General features: G+C 31.1%; 1 non-coding gene across 1 annotated transcript; it reads right to left on the bottom strand.

Moving 5' to 3' along the window:
- Positions 1-18,237: 18,237 nt before the first annotated feature.
- Positions 18,238-18,329, bottom strand: LOC132619283 (small nucleolar RNA Z223). Its single transcript, XR_009574654.1, has one exon. It is a non-coding gene; the product is annotated as a small nucleolar RNA Z223 (small nucleolar RNA).
- Between the last annotated feature and the right edge of the window lie 1,079 nt (positions 18,330-19,408).

Raw genomic sequence — 19,408 nt, 5'->3', positions numbered from 1 at the left:
TTTAATTGGGCGGGTAGGGCTTATTAGTTGGATCGGGTTAAATGGGGAATTAATTAGTTTAAGTTAATTATTTTATTAACCAATGAGAAGCTGCCACGTAACAAATGAAATTGTTAATTGAGTTTTGAAATGGGTCCGTTAAAAATAAGAGTATTTTAGGCCCCAAAGGTTAATGCTAGGGGTATTTTAGGGCCCAAAGGTTAACGTCCGAGGTATTTTCAGTGGCGGATCCAGGATTTTCACTAGGGGGGTTCGAAAAAAATAGCAAAAGCTAAATATAAAAAATTATGTTGTCCCTGGGGATCGAACCTAGGACGCTAGAGACAATTTTGAACACCATGGACTACTTAAACTAACCTTTTGCATTTGTTTAGGGTGTTCAAAAGTTAATATATGTACATAAACACGAAAAATTTACCCTATATATACACTGTAATGTTTTGCCGAGGGTGTTCGGGTGACCACCCTCACCACCATGTAAATCCGCCTTGGGTATTTTAGGCCCCACAGGTGGATGAAGGGTATTTTTGCACCAAATTTAATAGTTCAAGGGTATTTTAGGCCCTTTTCCGTATTTAGAAATAATTTAAATTAAAGTTTCTCCTTTTACCTTTAATAAAATGATTTACAGTCACACAAATATCTATGACTTGTTTTAAACCACAAGTTTTAAAAGTATTCCTTTATTTCTTAAACTTTGGTCCTAGTCAAACTATATCACATATATTGGGACAGATGGAGTAACAAAATGTTAAAAGTATGCAGTTTTATTTTTAACATACTGGTTTAAAAAATTATCTACTGATAACAAATAATTATTGTGAAGCAAAAAATAATATTGAAAAAAAATGAAAAGAAAAGCGTCTAAGGAAGATTGTTTTTGTCATTAGGTTGAAGATGACTTAGCAGGTATGAGCCTTTAGGTTGTGGAAAAGTTGTTTCAATTGTCACATCATACAAGAAAAATTTACTTTTTCAGATTTTCCGATTTTAAAAATTTACACTGAAGGTGCTTTTGGAAATATGAGTCTTTCTCTAAAGTTTGAAATATCCACTGAAGGCTCATGGGTAGCAGAGCACCTTCCGTGTAAATATATTTAACGAACCGTCTGCTTTTAAATGTGAAAACCGCACACTAAAGGTGCTCTGCCAGGCATGCGTTTTCACCATTTAAGTTACAAAAATTCTGACAAACCCATTTATTGAATTTATTCCTCAAAGGACACATTTCAGTCAAAAAATAGTGGATACATTTTTTTATCAGTAATTTTAATTGTACTTACTCACAAATCATTAAAATATGGAACTAAGAAAACTTCAAATAGTATACGGTTGAACTATAGAAACTACATTCAGATTGCAATCCTAGTGAATTACTTATAAGAAGTTGGCCTGAAATTAAAAATATGGTCAATAGTGATTCATGCCCATTCTACTTTACTTGAGGTTGATGTGTAATAATTATTGTTGCTTGAAATGATTGCAAAAAATAAAATAAAAAATGATGACGCATTGTTATCACTTAGACAGAAATGAATCCACTTTACCCCCTAATTGAAAATTTTCAATGAGATTAATAACCTTGAACAACACTTTCCACTAGCATGTTGACCTCATTTACATCAACACAATTTTAATGAAATCATAGTTTTATCTAATGACAATCTACCTAGCTTAACCATGTATTCTCTTTATCCACAACGTTAACCCGTTAAATATAGAAACTTTTTGGAAAAAACCAAAAAAGCAAGACATTTAAATTGGAACGAAAGGAGTAGCATGATAACGTCCAAATTCATTCCTCGAAGAGAAAGTGTACACGGTCGTATGCAATATAATTACCCAACTATGAGTCGGGGTCAAATTCCACAAGAAACAATATACTAGGCGATCAAGCAAGTAAGGAATTTTCACTTTCTACACTAAGCCAAACACTTGATAATATTTTGGTTTTGAGAAAATTCTAACTAATGCAAAAATGTAAATTAACCTAGAAAGCAAGTAAAATGATCAATGACCACAAGCATGGATACAAGGGAAATTACTCTCAAGTAGTAATCCAATGTATTTTACAATTTTATAACTAAGAGCGAGTTTATGTTAATTGATAATGGTTTCAAAAATCTCAGTAAAAGTCTTCCAATCAAATCAATGAATTTTACTCTAAACTTTTTCAAGCTTTAGAGTGTGAAATTCGGCACTACCAATTGAATCTCAAGTTAACTATCTTATTTCTAACTCAAGTTATTAGATGAGGGTTAAGCCCCAAATCCTTGCTATTAACTCGTTTTCAAGCAAAGTAAGGGTATTTAGGCACAAATAATGTTGTACACCGTTAAATGACATTAAAGCTTGAAGAGTTAATAGAGAAACAATAAACCACTCAATTAGAAATAAAAATTGTTTAATACATAAGCAAAATAAGAGATTCGTCCAAACTAGACATATGAATATTTGCGTAAACAAGATTCAAGCATTGAAATGAAATACCACCACACATAAATATTCAATACATAGCAAGAGTAGAAGAAATGCGTAAAGAATTTCTCATTGGGTGCCTCCAAATCTTCTCTTCCAAAGTGTTGGTGATGAACCCTAGGTCCCAAACTTGTGTAAAAATGGCCAAAGATGAAAGATATTACTCCCAAATCTTTCTTTTATAGTTCCCCAATTTTGCAAAGTCAAAATATGACAAAAACAGCCTCCATATTTACAGATTTTCGAAATTGCAGTTCTGGCCCATTTTTGCACTTTTAGCCACTTTTGTCATTTTCTTCACTTTGACCTCTTTTTGACTTGTTTTTCACTTGATTTCTTCATGATCACTTCTCAATCATATAAACCTATAAAATTGAAGTAAGCCATAATAAATGCACTATTTTCTCAATCAAACAATTCAAAAGTTTAAGATTAAAGAAGAAATAAGTTGGAAAATACCAACTTATCATAGCACAATTTAAAACTATTACCACCACTTTCCTCAAATAGTCAAAGATGACCAAATTTTGTTAATCATCAAAGTAGTGAATATGGTTCTGAACTGTATCAGATATTCTTAATCACCTTTGAGGTGCCTTCAAAATAACATTGCACATTTGATACTAGTAAATAGTAATCAATGAAAACACCAAAAACCTCCTTTTCCTTTTTAAGCTCAGATCTAACTCATCAAGAACCTAGGCCTTGTTCTTGTCAATACTGAACTTCACAATTTACAAAAGAACAGAAAACTTGCTCCCATAAAATATGGAATGAATTGCAATTACAATTACAATTCTGCACAAAACTAGAAACAATAGCCTTCCAGGATATAGTATGGGACACATGTCGAAAATCAAGAATAGTACAAAAGAAAATAGCTCACTAGAGGGATACATATCTCTCAATTCAGCAAAGCAACAGGCCCAGGGATATGGGTATCATATATACAATTTAGAACCATTTTCACCACTTCACTCAAAATAGAAATTTTCTTAATCAGGAAGTGGTGACTATGGTTCTCAACTGTATCAGATACAAAAATAAGTACCAATTAAGAGATAAAAGAAAAGAGTGTTGTTAAATGGCACAACCCATTTGGCACAACCCATTTGGCACAACTGTCACAACCCATGCAAGGCCAACGCAAAATGATCAATATACCCCTACCTCTCAACGCTCCAAACCAGCCTATTTTTCCTCCAATACAATGTAATGATTACTTAAGGGCACACTTACGCACTTTTTGCAATATTTAAAACGGATACATACACCTAGACCATATACATACACCTATAAATCTGTATGGTCTACACAACCTACAATCTACATAATTTATACGGTGGGCTAACTTAAACAATATACAAACTCCTAATTGTTTTTTTTTACAATAATGCCTTCTTTTCACTATTTATGTGAGGCTATTTTATTCCTTAACAAGTGAACACTTTCTTATTTTAATCGTAAACTAAAAATGCAATGTTAAATTCAATATTTTTCCTTCCCTAATTAAAATGCTTAGCTAGAAACATAAAGATAAATAAGAACTTAAAAAGTTTGCTTTGACTATTTCTTTTACTCAAAATTTAAAATGGGAAAAAATATTTGATCACATGGACTATTTCTCTAAAAAATTATTTGATCAAATATTCAATTGCAAAAATTGTAACTATAACAATCATCGTAGACAATTAGATTTAGCTATGTGTTTATAAACTAGCTAGTGTTGGTCCTTGATCATGTAAACATCCTAATCTATAATTCTAGGGCAAAGGTGCATATATACCCCTCAACTTTGTGATTTAGAGCAGATATACCCCTCGTTATAAAAGTGGTGTATATATACCCCTGTCGTTACAAAATAGTGCAAATATACCCCTGCCATTATAAAATGGTGCAAATATAACTTTTTTACCAACGGGATGTTTTTTTTAAAAAAAATCTTTTTGGTTATTTTTTAATTAAAAATATGTCACGTGACTTTAAAAAAAAAGTCTACCTATTTTTGTAGTAGACATATTTTTCTAAAGCCACATGATACTTTTTTTCGGGTGGGTCGGGTCTGGTTCCTTTAAAAAAATGGGTAGACTTATTTTTTTAAAGTCACAGAGATATTTTTTTAAATGAACCAGACCAGACACACCAGAAAAAAAATTACCTTGTGTCTTTAGAAAAATATGCCTAATAAAAAAAATAGGTAGACTTTTTTTTAAAGTCACGTGGCATATTTTTAATTAAAAAATAACCAAAATGATTTTTTTTTAAAAAACCATTAGCAAAAAGGGTATGTTTACACCATTTTGTAACGGCAGGGGTATAATTGCACCATTTTATAACGATAGGGGTATATATAAACCACTTTTGTAACGAGGGTTATGTTTGCTCTAAATCGCAAAGCTGAGCGGTATATTTGCACCTTTCTCCATAATTCTATTCAATTTTAATCATATATACTTTTAACATTTATCTAAAGAAAAAAAATTGTATAACAATTAGAGATTAATGTTTTAATAAAAGTTCACATATACAATGTTATTTATGGGCGGTTATTTAAAAAAAATCAATAATATTTAAGACTAGGTTTCGAGAAATTAACAACGATTATTTAGAAAAAAACAAATTCCTCCATTATATGTAGAAATTGAGATTGCAAATTTCGGTGTATTTCCTTGAAAGAGAAGAGCACCTATGCTTAGAAATAAAAGAATAATATTTAATCCTATACAATTTTGTCCAAATTCTATGGCTAGCCTATAACTAATTTTATTAGAGTGCAACAAATCTATATTTTTTATTGAATTTCCTATTAAATATTGAAAAGTCATTTATTTGACCATTTTGCTCTATTAAACAGGCAGCTAAATAAATATCCGTTCCAAGAAATGACGAATGCTATTGCAGCAAAATTGGTCAAGGTTCACGTTTAGAACCTTTAGATCCCGAGTTCGAGTCTAGGTGAGCACATATAGTGAAAAGCATTTTTTTTCATTTTTTCTTTCACTTAGATGATCACCAAACTTAAACAAATCAAGTACCAAATAACTTTATATAATTTTGTCCAAATTCTATTGGCTAGCCTATAACTAATTTTATTCCCTTATAATGTAATTAAAAATGACTTGTCCTTGTTGATCAAAGATGTTTGATCGTATAGCTGATGTTGTTTTTGTCAACTTTGTGTGGCTGAGATGCAATGTTGGCAAATTTTGATATTGGGCTGCATTTCTCCTCTGCTGAATATTTGGGTTGTAGTTGTTTGGGCTCAATTTCTTAAGCAGCCCAACTGATACCCTTCAAATGATAATCCCTCTCTTTTAGCTGACTTTTCTAAATTACAAAACTCATTTTATAAATTTTTGCTTTATAAATATATATTTTTGAATTTATAAGTTTACATATGTCTTTTTTATATTAGACGGAAGCAATAAAACTTTTTAATTTGCTAAAATACGTAAGTAAAATAAAAATAAAAGTGGTATCAAAGCTGAATTTGACAGAAAATAAGCTCTGATACAACTTTTAAATGATGTTATAAATATAAAGCATGAAAATTTACTTTTTATAGCTACTTTTAGTACCTATTTAATGGTAATAACTACCCTTTAATTTAATTAATAATAGTAGCTAAATATTTTTCTAATTTACTTATTATAGCTACCCAAGTAACTTGCAGTTACTGGTGCACAAATACACCGTAAAACACGCCCATATCCCAAATCCCCTTTTTAAGTAATAATCCAACTCACATAATATACATTATGATTCTCTCTTTTTTCATAAATTTTTGCCTTTTTTTCTCATCAAAATCTCTTCATTACTTTCAACCACGATTTATTGTGCCGAGATTTGTGGTGGTGGTGTATTTGTGTAAGTTTTCTTTATATTTGTGTATTTTGTTCACAGTAATTCCATATTTTCAACTATTTTCAAGCTTTTCAACTTTCAATTATCAGGTTTTCCAATTTTAATACCAAAAACATCAATTAATGGCAGATGAAAGCATATCTAGTAGGGTTACTAGAGGTATACCCCCTACTGTTCAAAATTTAGATTGTCCTTCTTTTTATTTGGGTATTTCTCAGCAACAACATGATGTAGATGCAGCTTCTGCTGAGAAATTGGCTGCTGAACGGAGATCAAAGAAAATTCAATATCCTAACAGACTTAGAAATCCTTCAATTGTAAATTTGGAGAACAAAATTGATTCTGATACTGCCACAAAGAGGAGAAAAACCTTTGATGTGGCTTTTGTTAGCAAGGGGAAAAATGTTGTAGAGACAGATGCAGGAGAACAACAATTAACAGTGAAGAAGCAGGTATTTTTTGATTTTTTGTATATATTTTTTGAATAAAATTGTATTTTAGATGTTGCTCAAATTCTGTTAAATATATGATTTATGTATTTGACCTCATCTATAAGTATATATAAATGTATTTGTTGTTCATGTTCAAATTTAAAATTTGAATGAGATATGTATTTGACAAACATTTAATAACCGTATTTGTTATCAAATTATGAACTTCGTATCATGTATCTGTAATTTCACAGATTTGTGTATTTTTTGAATTATTCAGAGATTTATGTATTTTTTCAAAGTCGGTATGTGTATGTGTCAGCTAAATGTGTATTTGAACAAATTAGAAAGTTAGATTCACATGTGTTGTACATTTGAGTTGATGTTTTTTTTTTTTATTTTGTTTGCTGCATTTAGTACACATATATTGAAAAACACATATGTATTTGATTATATATTTTGATTCTCATGTGTTGCCATTATATTCAAATTTTCAGGCCTCCAAATTCCTGGTTAAACGTCCCCCCCCCCCCCCCCTTATCGATAGACAATTCCAGCTTTTTCCAAAACTATTTTTGGGAAATATCTGCAAATGCAAGTTGACACTGAGGTTCAGGATCAGTTGTTTAGGTGTTTTATGGTTAGGGAGTTGAAGCATAGTAATAGCGATGCGTTTGTTATTGATATTAATGGGACGGAATTGACATTCAGTCTTTTTGATTTTGCATTAATTACTGGTTTGAAGTGTTATGGTCAAGAAATTGTTTTTGATGAAGGTGACAACAGACTTTTGGAAGAATATTTTGGTGGTTCTGTTAACAGTGTTTCAAAGATGACTTTAAATAAGTGTTTTGAAGATAAAGATTGGAGTGTTGGTGATAACGCAGATGAATATGCTGTAAAGATAAGATACAGTGGAAGAGAAAAAAGATTCTGATGATTCAAATAATACTGAGGTACGAAATAACCTGAGTCTAATTCAACCATTCTTTTTTTTTTATATATATATATATGAATCAGACAAGTGCTTGACTAACATTTCTTTTTGTATTTTGAGTAGGTGATCGTACAGGTGCTAGCAGATATAGCAGCATCAGAAATGGCTAATGAACAAGTTCAAGAAAGAAAAGACCGGGGAAAACACTAGCTCGAATGTCTTAGAGGAACCCGAGGCAGCAGTTTGTAACACGCAGCCTTTATCTCAGTGGTTGTTTCCTGATGAGTATTACCCGAGCCAAACTCCGAGAAAAGAAATCATTTTGCATCCATCAGTGCCTCGAGCTACACGCCTCAGTAAATACAAGACATCACCATACATGACAGATTTTGGTATGTATTTATTCAAGTTTTTAATTTTGTTGATTGTATTTCAATATGCAATTGTTAATGTTTAAGTAGCAAATACACAGGTAGTAGTTCGGGTACGGATCATGTTCCTGTGTTTGACAAAAAATAACCATTCGAGCAAGATCCCATTACCGGTCCTCTAGATGTACAGATTGTTGATGAATATCGTATTTGGCTTCGTAAGGGTCTGCTTGTGAAGCATGATAGCAAGTATGTTTTGATTCCACTATTACATATTGTAATTCAACATGTAGGCGAATAACTTAATGTATTTGTTTATTTTGTTGCTGCAAAAAAAATTACAAAGACCATTATAAAAAAAAAAATGGTAGATTTTTATCATGGTGTCAAATACAATTTTGGCATCACAAATGTTGATGATAAGAACTGGTTTTACCTTTTATCGATGGATGGCCAACTTTGGAATGATGAGGTGAATTTTATCAGGAATGACATACACGGTTTATTAAAAATATTTTATGTATTTGACTGTGCTATAACTAATGTATTTTTGATCATTTCAGCACATTGACGTCGTTTCTACTACTTTCAGAAGAAAGGAAAATATGACAAAAGGAACAATTACAGGTTCACTACTGTTGATTGTCTATTCAAGCAGAAAATTGATGTTGTCCACCATGCATTTTACAATGTTGAAACCCAGACCAACGTGGCCAATGAAGAGCAAGTCTTGTGTGAGTATGTTAAGGGCCACAGGCTTCTTGCGAATGTCCCGTGGCATACGGTTGACAATGTGCTAATACCAGTCAATATAAAAGAAGAAAATCATTGGATATTGGTAGTCCTTTCATTCATGGATAGGTATTTTTGTTGAGGAATTATCTTAACATTAGTGTTTCATTCATCATTTTCGGCTGAGTTTTTTTTTTTTTTTTTTAAATGGACAGGCGTCTTTATGTTTACAACTAGTATCAAGCAGCCAGGCATAACGCAGTTGTTAGGGATGAAATACAAAAGCTTGCTACACTTCTGCCACATTTCCTACATCTGGCTAGATTCTATGTAACTAAAAAAAACCATAGATTTGGTGAAACACCCAGCATATGCGGAGCAGGGATAGATTGATATCCTTGAAGTGGTCTATGTTGAAAATCTGCCTCATCAAGCTGCTGGTAGCACGTAAGTAGTAAACATATTTTTTGGAATATCACAGTGTATTTGAACAAGTTACTAAATGAGTTATGTTGTCAAATACATGGGTGATGCAAATTGTTACTCATAAAAATACATGAAATATCCTATCTAATACATGGGATTTTATTGAAAAATTCAAATACATAAGTTATGCTATCAAATACATGGGTGGTGCAAACTGTTAGTCATTCAAATACATGAGTATTGATAGGTGTTAGACTTTGAAATACATGGTTTATGCCAACAGTCTTTTGAAATATAAATACATATTTGATTTTTTTATTTCTTTTAGGGACTGTGATGTTTTTGTGGCAGCGTATGCTGAGTATTTGATCTCGGGTGAGTATTTGATGCACATATGCAGCGTATGAGATATGGTGAGTATTTGATGCACATATGCAGCGTATGAGATATGGTGCACTCTTATGGGACTATGTTGAACGCAAGGTTGCTGACAATGTCGAGAGGGATAATGAGGTTCCACCAAGACCAATTAGGCCAGCAATAGATTATGACACAATTGATGCAATTGATGTTTGATCAATATTGTTCGTACATTCGATGTTTTTTGTCCTTTTTTTGTTAAAGCAAACAATTTGAAGTTTTAGATGTATTTGACTGATGTTGAATTATCATTTTATCAAATGAATCTCAAGGTTTATGTTACTTATATTTGATGTACTTAGTTATTTTTAGTCGCACCGAAAGTTGGTTCAAATACAGAAAATTATGACAACTGTTATTTTCCCTTAATTTGGTGTTCAAATACATCAACATTACTCTGGAATTTCAGTCACCAGGTTCACAAAAATATGTATGTTTTATTACAGTTTATACATTTTTCTGAAGTTTAATAAACACATCTTGTGTATTTGACATGACCAGCACAACTATATGCTTTCAATGAAAAAAATTGAAAAAAAAAAAAACAACTTCATCAATTGCGAAAATAATATGTATGTTCTTTTACCACCTATGCAGTGTTATGAAGTGGATAAGAACACCATTTTTATCGGAATATGTTTGCCTTAATTTGGTGTTCAAAAACATGAACATTACCCTGTAATTTCAGTCACCAGGATCACAAAAATATGTATGTTCTATTATAGTTTATACAATTTTCTGAAGGCTAACAAACGCATATGGTGTATTTGACATGACCAGAACAACTATATGTTTTCAATAAAAAAAAATTACAAAAAAAAAAAACAACTTCATCAATTAGGGAAATAATATGTATGTTCTTTTACCAACTATGCAGTGTTTTGAAGTTGATAAAAATACCATACGAATCTAAATAAGGTTGCCATTAAGATCATAATGAATAGGACATACATTTCATAGCAATAATTTCAGAAATACCACAACAATTGTCAATAGAAGTTATTGACACGTTTGTTCAAATACTTAAAAAAAATAATGCATTTCCCTAAGAAAGTTAAATGGATAGGAATATAACAAAAATCAATTCACTTCCTTCGAGGCTCAAAACTACATGAACGTCTGTTGTGTCCAAGTTGTCTACAAGTACTGCAAGCATGTCTTTTCTTCCCAGTAAACAATTCACTTAAAGGTTTATCACGCCTCTTCTTTGGCCTACCAGGCGGTCTCTTGTATCTTGGTGGCAAAACCACATCCTCCAAGATGTATTTGGGAATCTTCCATTCACGCTCATCGGGTAGAGGATCCATAGCTACATCATATGTCTTCACTACGGTCTCCGGTTTGAATAAATCAGAGCAATAATCATCAGCAACTAGATTTTTCTTCTTAATGACATCCCATGCATGCGGTCAGGGGATTTTATCTAATTGAAACATACGACAGCTGCAAGTTTTGTTATTCAAATTAAGAATGAAACGCCTTCCTCCATCATGTAATGTGTACACGAATTCGGTTGATGGTTCTACCTGCAAAATAAAAATTACATGTATTTGTTAATCAACCAATCAGAATTTTAAAATAAATAAACATACAGTTAATCAAATACATATCAATACTCAAGGAGGCATATATTCACTTACATATAACTAAATGTTCAGTGATATCAAATACACATTGACATTATGTAAAATAACACTACAGATTAGTACAAGTCCAAGTTTGTTAAATACATTATAACAAGAATTAAACTGAAACATACCATCATTCGTAGACATAGATACTCGTTGATTGACAGCATCTCCTGAAACTTTTTACCGAGTGTAGTGAACATGTATGTTCCATTTCTCCGGTTATTTTAATTCCATCTCCCAAACATCCTTCTTACTTCTTCGAGAAAGTCATAGATAGGCAGTTCTCTAGCAGCTAGAAGATATCGGTTAATGCACTCTGCTATGTTAGAAGTCATTGTATACCCTCGGTTAACAGATGCATACACTCTAGCCCACTTGTCTCTACCAACGGATTCCAAATACTCTGCCACCTGCATATCTGCCTTTTGAACCTTCCCCATCAACTTATCAAATTCATCCTGCGTGTATGCCTTTGCCATGGAATAAAAAACATGACTCAACACATCATGTCTCTTTTTGTATTTTTTACATACATTACCCCAAAGATGCCATATACATGCATAATGTGCAACTTCTGGATAAATTCTACAAACAACCTTGTTTATACTTTCATGCCTATAGGATACGATACACATGTTCTCTCTAATTCCATATGTTTCTCTGAAACGCTCGGAAAACCACGTCCAGGATCTGTCATTCTCAGAATCAATCACACCATATGCTAGGGGAAGTATGTTGCCTGCACATACAGTTACAAAAAACTCATAAATACATTATGTATTTGTTTAAAACAGAACAATTTTCTTAAGTAACAAATTAATATGTATATTTGGCATACCTGCACCGTCTAATGTGCTTGCTGAGACAAATGTTCCATTATATGGCGTTTTTAAGTGGCTCCCGTCAACTACCACAATTGGTCGACAACACTCAAAGCCTTTGATAAATGCATACAGTGCTATAAAAACATACAGGAATTCATTGTCGCGGGTTTTACGCATTCTGATATGTGAACCTGGGTAAGTTTTATCCAAGATTTACAGGTATCCGGGTAATCTATTATGAGATTCAGCCGGTTCAGCCATTAAATCGTTCATCGCCTTTTCTTTGGCCCGCCAAGCAACCATGTATGAAACATCCATGCCAAAATCATTTTTGACGTCCTCCGCAATGTCTTTAGAGGTATATTTCCTCTTATGGTTTGCTATTTTTGGTTTAACAATTCCACTTATCAACCGAATTGTAGCTTGGCGTTGGGAATAAACACTTTTCCTTTAACGGGCATGTATGTTTGTCATGAAACTCTCTAACTCTAAAAATTTCTGACTTACCTACACTTGACGCCCTGAATTTCCAATCACAATCTTCTGATACGCACACAAGTGTATAGCTAAATAAAAAAATATTAATAAAAAATACATTAGTGTAAAATACATTAGTACACATAAATACATCAATTATTTACTACTAAGGACACATGAATATGTAAACAAGTTACTCAAATACAAATTGTGCCAAATACATTGTTTTGAGTTATAAATACATAAAAATCAGTTTGTTTTTACATCATACTAAACATACACATGCTGAGAAATACTTTAACATGTACAAATTTAAAAACATACACTGCCACAGTTTCAACAAATAAACAGACACAGTTATAAATACATACACACAAGCATATTCCAATACCTTATTGCATTACACCTTTCTGTATGGTAATTGAACCTGTTTGTAATTGCATAATTCGCCATCACAACTTTTAATGTATATTTGTCCTTGTATACTTGATCGACAACAACTACTTTTTGGTTCTTGTCATCAATAACCATACCTTTGTTGTTTTCGAATAACACATCAGCCTTTTCACAACTTGATGAGGCCAAATCACGAGAACCAACTGTTTCCATTACATTCGTTTGATTCGTGTATCCGATTTGCAAACAATCACCTTCAACACAACTCTCACCCGATATACATATCTCCATGCTTCTATCAGTTGTAGTGATACATAATGGGTATATTGGTAATGCTTTGTTCTCTTTCTTCAATTCCACATACACCCTAACACTCATATCATTGTGAATTTCCATTGGAATATCATCACCTTCAACCATGTATTTTATGTATATGTTTTTCCTTTGCTCGTCCATATTCAACTTGGTTGCAACTGTTTGTAACAATTCCTCATACGTTGAATACTCCTTGAAAGTCACAACATCGATTTTGTAATTGATGTATTTATTATCATCGTTTCAAATACCCGAGTGTCTAATCAACGATGAAATATTGGCCATTTAAAAAAAAAAAAAAAAACTTGAATCAATGTCTCTACATAAAACCTGTAATATATATGCCTCAATAATTAAGAAAAATCAGTTCGAACAAACATTCATGTTCAAATTTGAACAATTTATACAAATTAGATTTATAGTTTACTAATCATTCAAATACAACATACACTTGTTGAATTAAACTTCAGAAATACATAATTTAGTTGATCATTCATTAAACTATACCATTTAGTTTCAAAAAATAAAAAATATGAACTGGATTTTTTTTTTATTTCTTCAAATTCATTTACATTAAAATACTTTCAACCGTAATTTTCAAAAGCGTAATTCATCCATAAATACACTTACAATGATATTACATCATTATTTTCGAATATCAGTTACAAAGATACAAATTAAAAAAAAAATGCAGAAGAATAAAACAACTTCGACATTATGATCCAACAAAAAAATTGAAATCACAAAAATACAACTTTATCAGAGGGGTTCTATGAAATCAAAACCATGTATTTGTACGAATTACCTAAAGATTGATCGTATTGCTTTGTTTATGTTTCTTCAGAGTTGTTGAAGCTTTAATTTGAATTTTGAATTTTTACGTTTGAATGTTGAAGAATGGATGAAAGAAGAGAAACGTGTAAGGAAAAGGAAAATTACAGTTGGTTTTGTGGAACAGAAGCTAAAATATATATTAATATCTAATTTAATAGCTCCACCGTTAACGGCTAAATCAAGAATCCTAATTTTTTTTACTGTGTTCTCATGTATTTGTTGGCAACAAATACACGCGAAAACATACACTAATTTAAAAGGGTAATATTTAATAGCTACAAATGGTAATATTTAAAAGGGTAGCTACAAATGGTAGGAAGTTCCAATAAGGTAGTCATTTGAGTAGTTTTACCTATAAAGTAAAGTAATTGTGATTTCATTTAGTAACTATCACTTCTTTTGCATTCATTTTTTGGCTTCTTAATAGGCGTGTCAAGTTAATATATACTAACAAGTAAAAATTGACAGAACGAGTAACCCATTAGTTTTGACAACAAAAGGCTACAATTTAAATTTAGATTTTGCACAGCATAATTAATAATAAAATAGAACAAATTCATAAAAAGTATATTCTTACAAGAAGTATAATTTTAATAAGTGCTAAATAATTCGATGTTCATCATCGATTAGATTGATTATGGTTGATTTTGATTGAAACGAACCAATATTTGCATTAAATTTCCTATTAAATATTAAATTTTCTTTGATATATTCAAAGAATTACGTTGTGAAAAAAAAATAATGGAATGGGGATTTGTGTATTGTTTATCACATATTTATATGGTATAAATTAAAGTATTATATTTTAGTAGACAAATTTTATTTTGTGGGCTGTTTGTTATGAACATAAAAATACATTGGGCTACTAAAACAAATTGGGCCCAAACAACCACAACCACAACCAAAATATTCGAGGAGCAATGCAGCCCATCAAAGTGAAAGAAAAAATGAAAAAAAAAAAAAAAAACTGTTTTCCACTATATGCGCGCAACTAGACTCGAACTCGTGACCTAAGACTTCTACACGTGGACCTTGACCAATTTTGCTGCAATAACATTCGTTTTTGGAACGGATATTTATTTAGCTGTCTTTTTGAATAGAGCAAAATGGTAAAAATAAATGACTTTCCAATATTTAATAGGAAATTCAATGCAAAATATAAGTTTGTTGCACTTTCATAATCAAATTGGCAGCAATTCATGATATTCATGCTTTGTTCGGGGTTTTTGCATTACGAACTTGTGTACACTATGATCTTTAACGATTCTCGTCGTTATTTTACATTACCGATCGGTAATTGTGAGCTCGTTTATAATAACGTCATAACTCATTATAATTCATAGTTGCTTCAACATCCAAAGTATCGTTAACAATTCTCGTCATTGTTTTACATTACCGACCGGTGATTGTGAGCTCATTTATAATAAGGTTAACTCATGATAGTTCATATTAGTTACGTTAACGTGTTATCTTCAAACAAATGAGTATGTGATATGATATTTCGTTCAAAATCTTAGTGTTTTCTCAATCAAATAACAAAACTAAATGAGTTTTGGTGTTCAAAAGAATTAAAATACATTGAAACTTGATTTGTTTAAAGTTTGGTGATTACAAGTGAAAGAAAAAATGAAAAAAAAAAATTAAACTAAATATGCACGCCTAGACTCGAACTCAGGACCTAAGGGTTCAAAATGTGGACTTTGATCAATTTCGCTGCAATAGTTTAGCTAGCTACATTTTTTAATAGAGCAAAATGATAAAATAAAGAACTTTTCAATATTTAATACAAAATTCAATGCAAAATATTGATTTGTCGCATTCTCATAATCAAATTGGCAACATTCCATGACATTCATGCTTGGTTTGAGTTTTTTACGTTACAGACTTGTTTAGGCTATGATCGATAATGATTCTCCTCGTTAATTTACATTACTGATCGGTAATTGTGAGCTCATTTATAATAAGGTTATAACAAATTTTAGTTCATAATTACTTCGACACTAAAAGTGACTTGATCCTTTATGTTAATAAATAATGATTTGACACTGCATTCACAAGAAATAGCAATATGAAGTTCAACAAAAAATAACATAGTACAAAATTAAACAACTTAAATTAATCATTCATTCAAACTATTCCACTCTTCAATATATAACATTCAGAAAAAATAAAAACACTTTCAAATACCAAAACAAAAAAGAAAAATAAGAAAAAATACACTCTAAGCCAAATACCGTATGTATAAATAATACACCTACTGTTTAAAGAATAATTTAAAAAAATAGGGCTATTGATGCACTCCACATTAAAAAGTCTAGATATATTAATTGGAAACATAAACTATGATTAGCCTAAATGAGAGTGTCTAAAATTATAATTTTTTTAAGAAAGGCATTGATGTAATAACACATAATAATAAAATAATAAAGAGCCAAGATTTCCTTGAAAACCATGTGAAGTTACAATTATATCTCCGGACACAATTCTATATTTAGTAAAAATTTAACTTTAAATTTACCTTTTATCCTTTTAAATCACAAATTTCAAAAGTCATTCATTTATTTCTCAAAATTCATTTATTTCTTAAAAAAACATTTTATAGTTATAATTCTTGATATTCGTGTCTACAGCCTAGGGGTGTACATGAACCAGGTTGAAAAATACCAAACCAATTACGTCGGGTTTTTAAGCTTATACATCAAATCAAACCAATAAAATTCGAATTTTCAACCTCGGATTTTTCGGATTTTTTTTCACAATAGTCTTGATACAAAACATATAACTTGCACTTCAAATATATTTTTAATCCTAATAAAATATAACTATATATTTAAAATGTTTCTTAAGAAAATAACACAAAATGTGAGAAGAGTGATAACATTATATTAAAATATTCAACAAAAACTAATGAAATCGATTAAAATAAATATTATTGCTTTATTTTAATTAAAACCAAACCAAACCAATTATGACTGATTTTTTTTCAACATCAAACCAAGTCAAACGAAACCAATAATCGGATTTTTTTCTCGATTTGACTCGATTTATCGATTAGATGCAATTTGTCGATTATTATTGCTTTTTTTTAATTAAAACCAAACCAAACCAATTATGACTGATTTTTTTTCAACATCAAACCAAGTCAAACGAAACCAATAATCGGATTTTTTTCTCGATTTGACTCGATTTATCGATTAGATGCAATTTGTCGATTTACTTTGTACACCCCTAGTCTACGCAGCATAGAACATCATTAGCAACTAGGCCAACAGGAAAATACTAGTTACAAAGCAATAATAATCTCCAGAGATCTTTTTTTTTAAAAAAACCAAAGCTGGGAAGATAAAATTGAATAACGAGTAAATTTAGCTGCTCCAGTGTACTACAAACTCAATAAAAAGGGGTGATGATGGGAACAACAGAGCAACACAATTATTATTGCTTCTAGGGAACGAGTCAGTCAAAAATAATCATTCTTGCCAACCAGATTAAGAAGCTTTCAGATCCCAACTTAAACATGTTAGATTAAAAAAAAACAAATGTATAGTATTCATAGTGAAGATAAACTGTAATTTCACTATTAATCAAGTCTCCAAAACAGGGTCTTGGGAAAAGCCATTTTTTGTAAAATTGAACAACAATGAATAATAAAGAAGGCCTCAGAAGCTAGAGGTAAATATAACTTCAGTGGACAGTTACCAAATATCACTGGCCTATAATTAACAGAAGTCATTATTCCTTAATAAAAACTTTAATACTCAATTGGTATTAGATAAAACCATTATACCAATTGTACAACTAAGGGAAGTGAAAGACTTTTATGCCTATTGAGTAAAACATTTTCTAGGAAACATAAGCTAATTTTAAAAAACATACTCCCTCCGTTTCACTTTACATAATCTTTTCAGAATACGAGGATCAAACTTTATAATTTTGACATAAATTTTTCAATTTAGTAAAAATAAAATTTATATATTTAGAAACTAAATAAAAAGTACTATAAGCCACGATAATTTATAATTCAAATAAATTAGAAAAAATGTAAGGAAATCTTGATCAAAGAACCACCGCGTAGACTCTCCAAATAATAATAAATTGAATCAAAAGCCCAGAGAAATAAACAGCTCTATCGATCATGGAATATCAGAAGCAGAACTGGCATTAAAGCTGAATTTATATCATCACTGCCAACTTTATCAGATGAAAGGCTTTTACAGCAAATTTGCAATAAAACACTGAAAGATTAAGAAAATGTTGGCTCATATTAAGAAATTTACCATTAAAAGAAAAACAATATAGCAGTGGACTTAGGAGTAAAACAACAGGAAAAATTGCGTAAACCCCACGTGACACCACAATTACTCTATGCCTCGTTGACTAGCTATGTTTTTCACTGAATCAGAAAAAAAAGCTAAAGGTGATATGAGGCATCTGTTAAAATTAAAGACAAAAAAACTAACATTTAGCACGTTGATTTGACACAGATGAGCCATGGATAAAGGGTACAAATGAATGGCAAAGATTATTCAGACTTGCGACTCTCACTTATTTTGGTTTGCGACTTAAAACTTTCTAGCTATTTAACTTGTCTTCAGATCCTTTCATATTGAAAAGGCCCATGTAGCATCATCAATATTTGCTTGAACGAACAAAAAATTTTGAGAACATCACATGCCTTTAGCAATTCTTTAAAAGTATGAAACGAAGGCATCACATTCCACTTCCTTTCATGGTATATTTACTTTCTCAAAATCATACATTTAGAATATCATTTCTTCCTCCAACCTCGATTCCCAGAGGCATCTTTACTCATTTACATCTTTCTCTAACAATCTTTTTCTCCTCTTTTGAAAGAAATGCATGTATCTTTACTCATTTGCATCTTTCTCTAACAATCTTTTTCTCTTTTTTGAGAGAAATGCATGTATTCTCTTTTTCAAGCACAAGGTAAGACTGACTCCTATTTATAGGTTAAGAATTTCATCCTTGAAATGGATGGAAAGCAAGTGGAAAGTGGATAATGGAAGGTCAAGTGGTGTAATTGGAGTTATGGCCGTTTTCTCTACTTAATAGCCATGATTTAATTAGGATAATTATTTTTTATTAATAAAATGTTATCCAACAATTCCCCACATTTTAATATTACAATAATTATACCAATTATCATGGTTATTAATTAGTACAGAAGATTGTCATAACATATATGAGTAGTGGTGGACGTTCTACATATTCCAACTCATTCCAAGTAAGAAATTCTTCACCTATAAATAGT

Source organism: Lycium barbarum, chromosome 1 (assembly GCF_019175385.1).
Source record: "Lycium barbarum isolate Lr01 chromosome 1, ASM1917538v2, whole genome shotgun sequence".
In the NCBI taxonomy this organism is placed as follows: domain Eukaryota; kingdom Viridiplantae; phylum Streptophyta; class Magnoliopsida; order Solanales; family Solanaceae; genus Lycium; species Lycium barbarum.
This window is presented reverse-complemented; position numbering and strand designations above follow the sequence as displayed.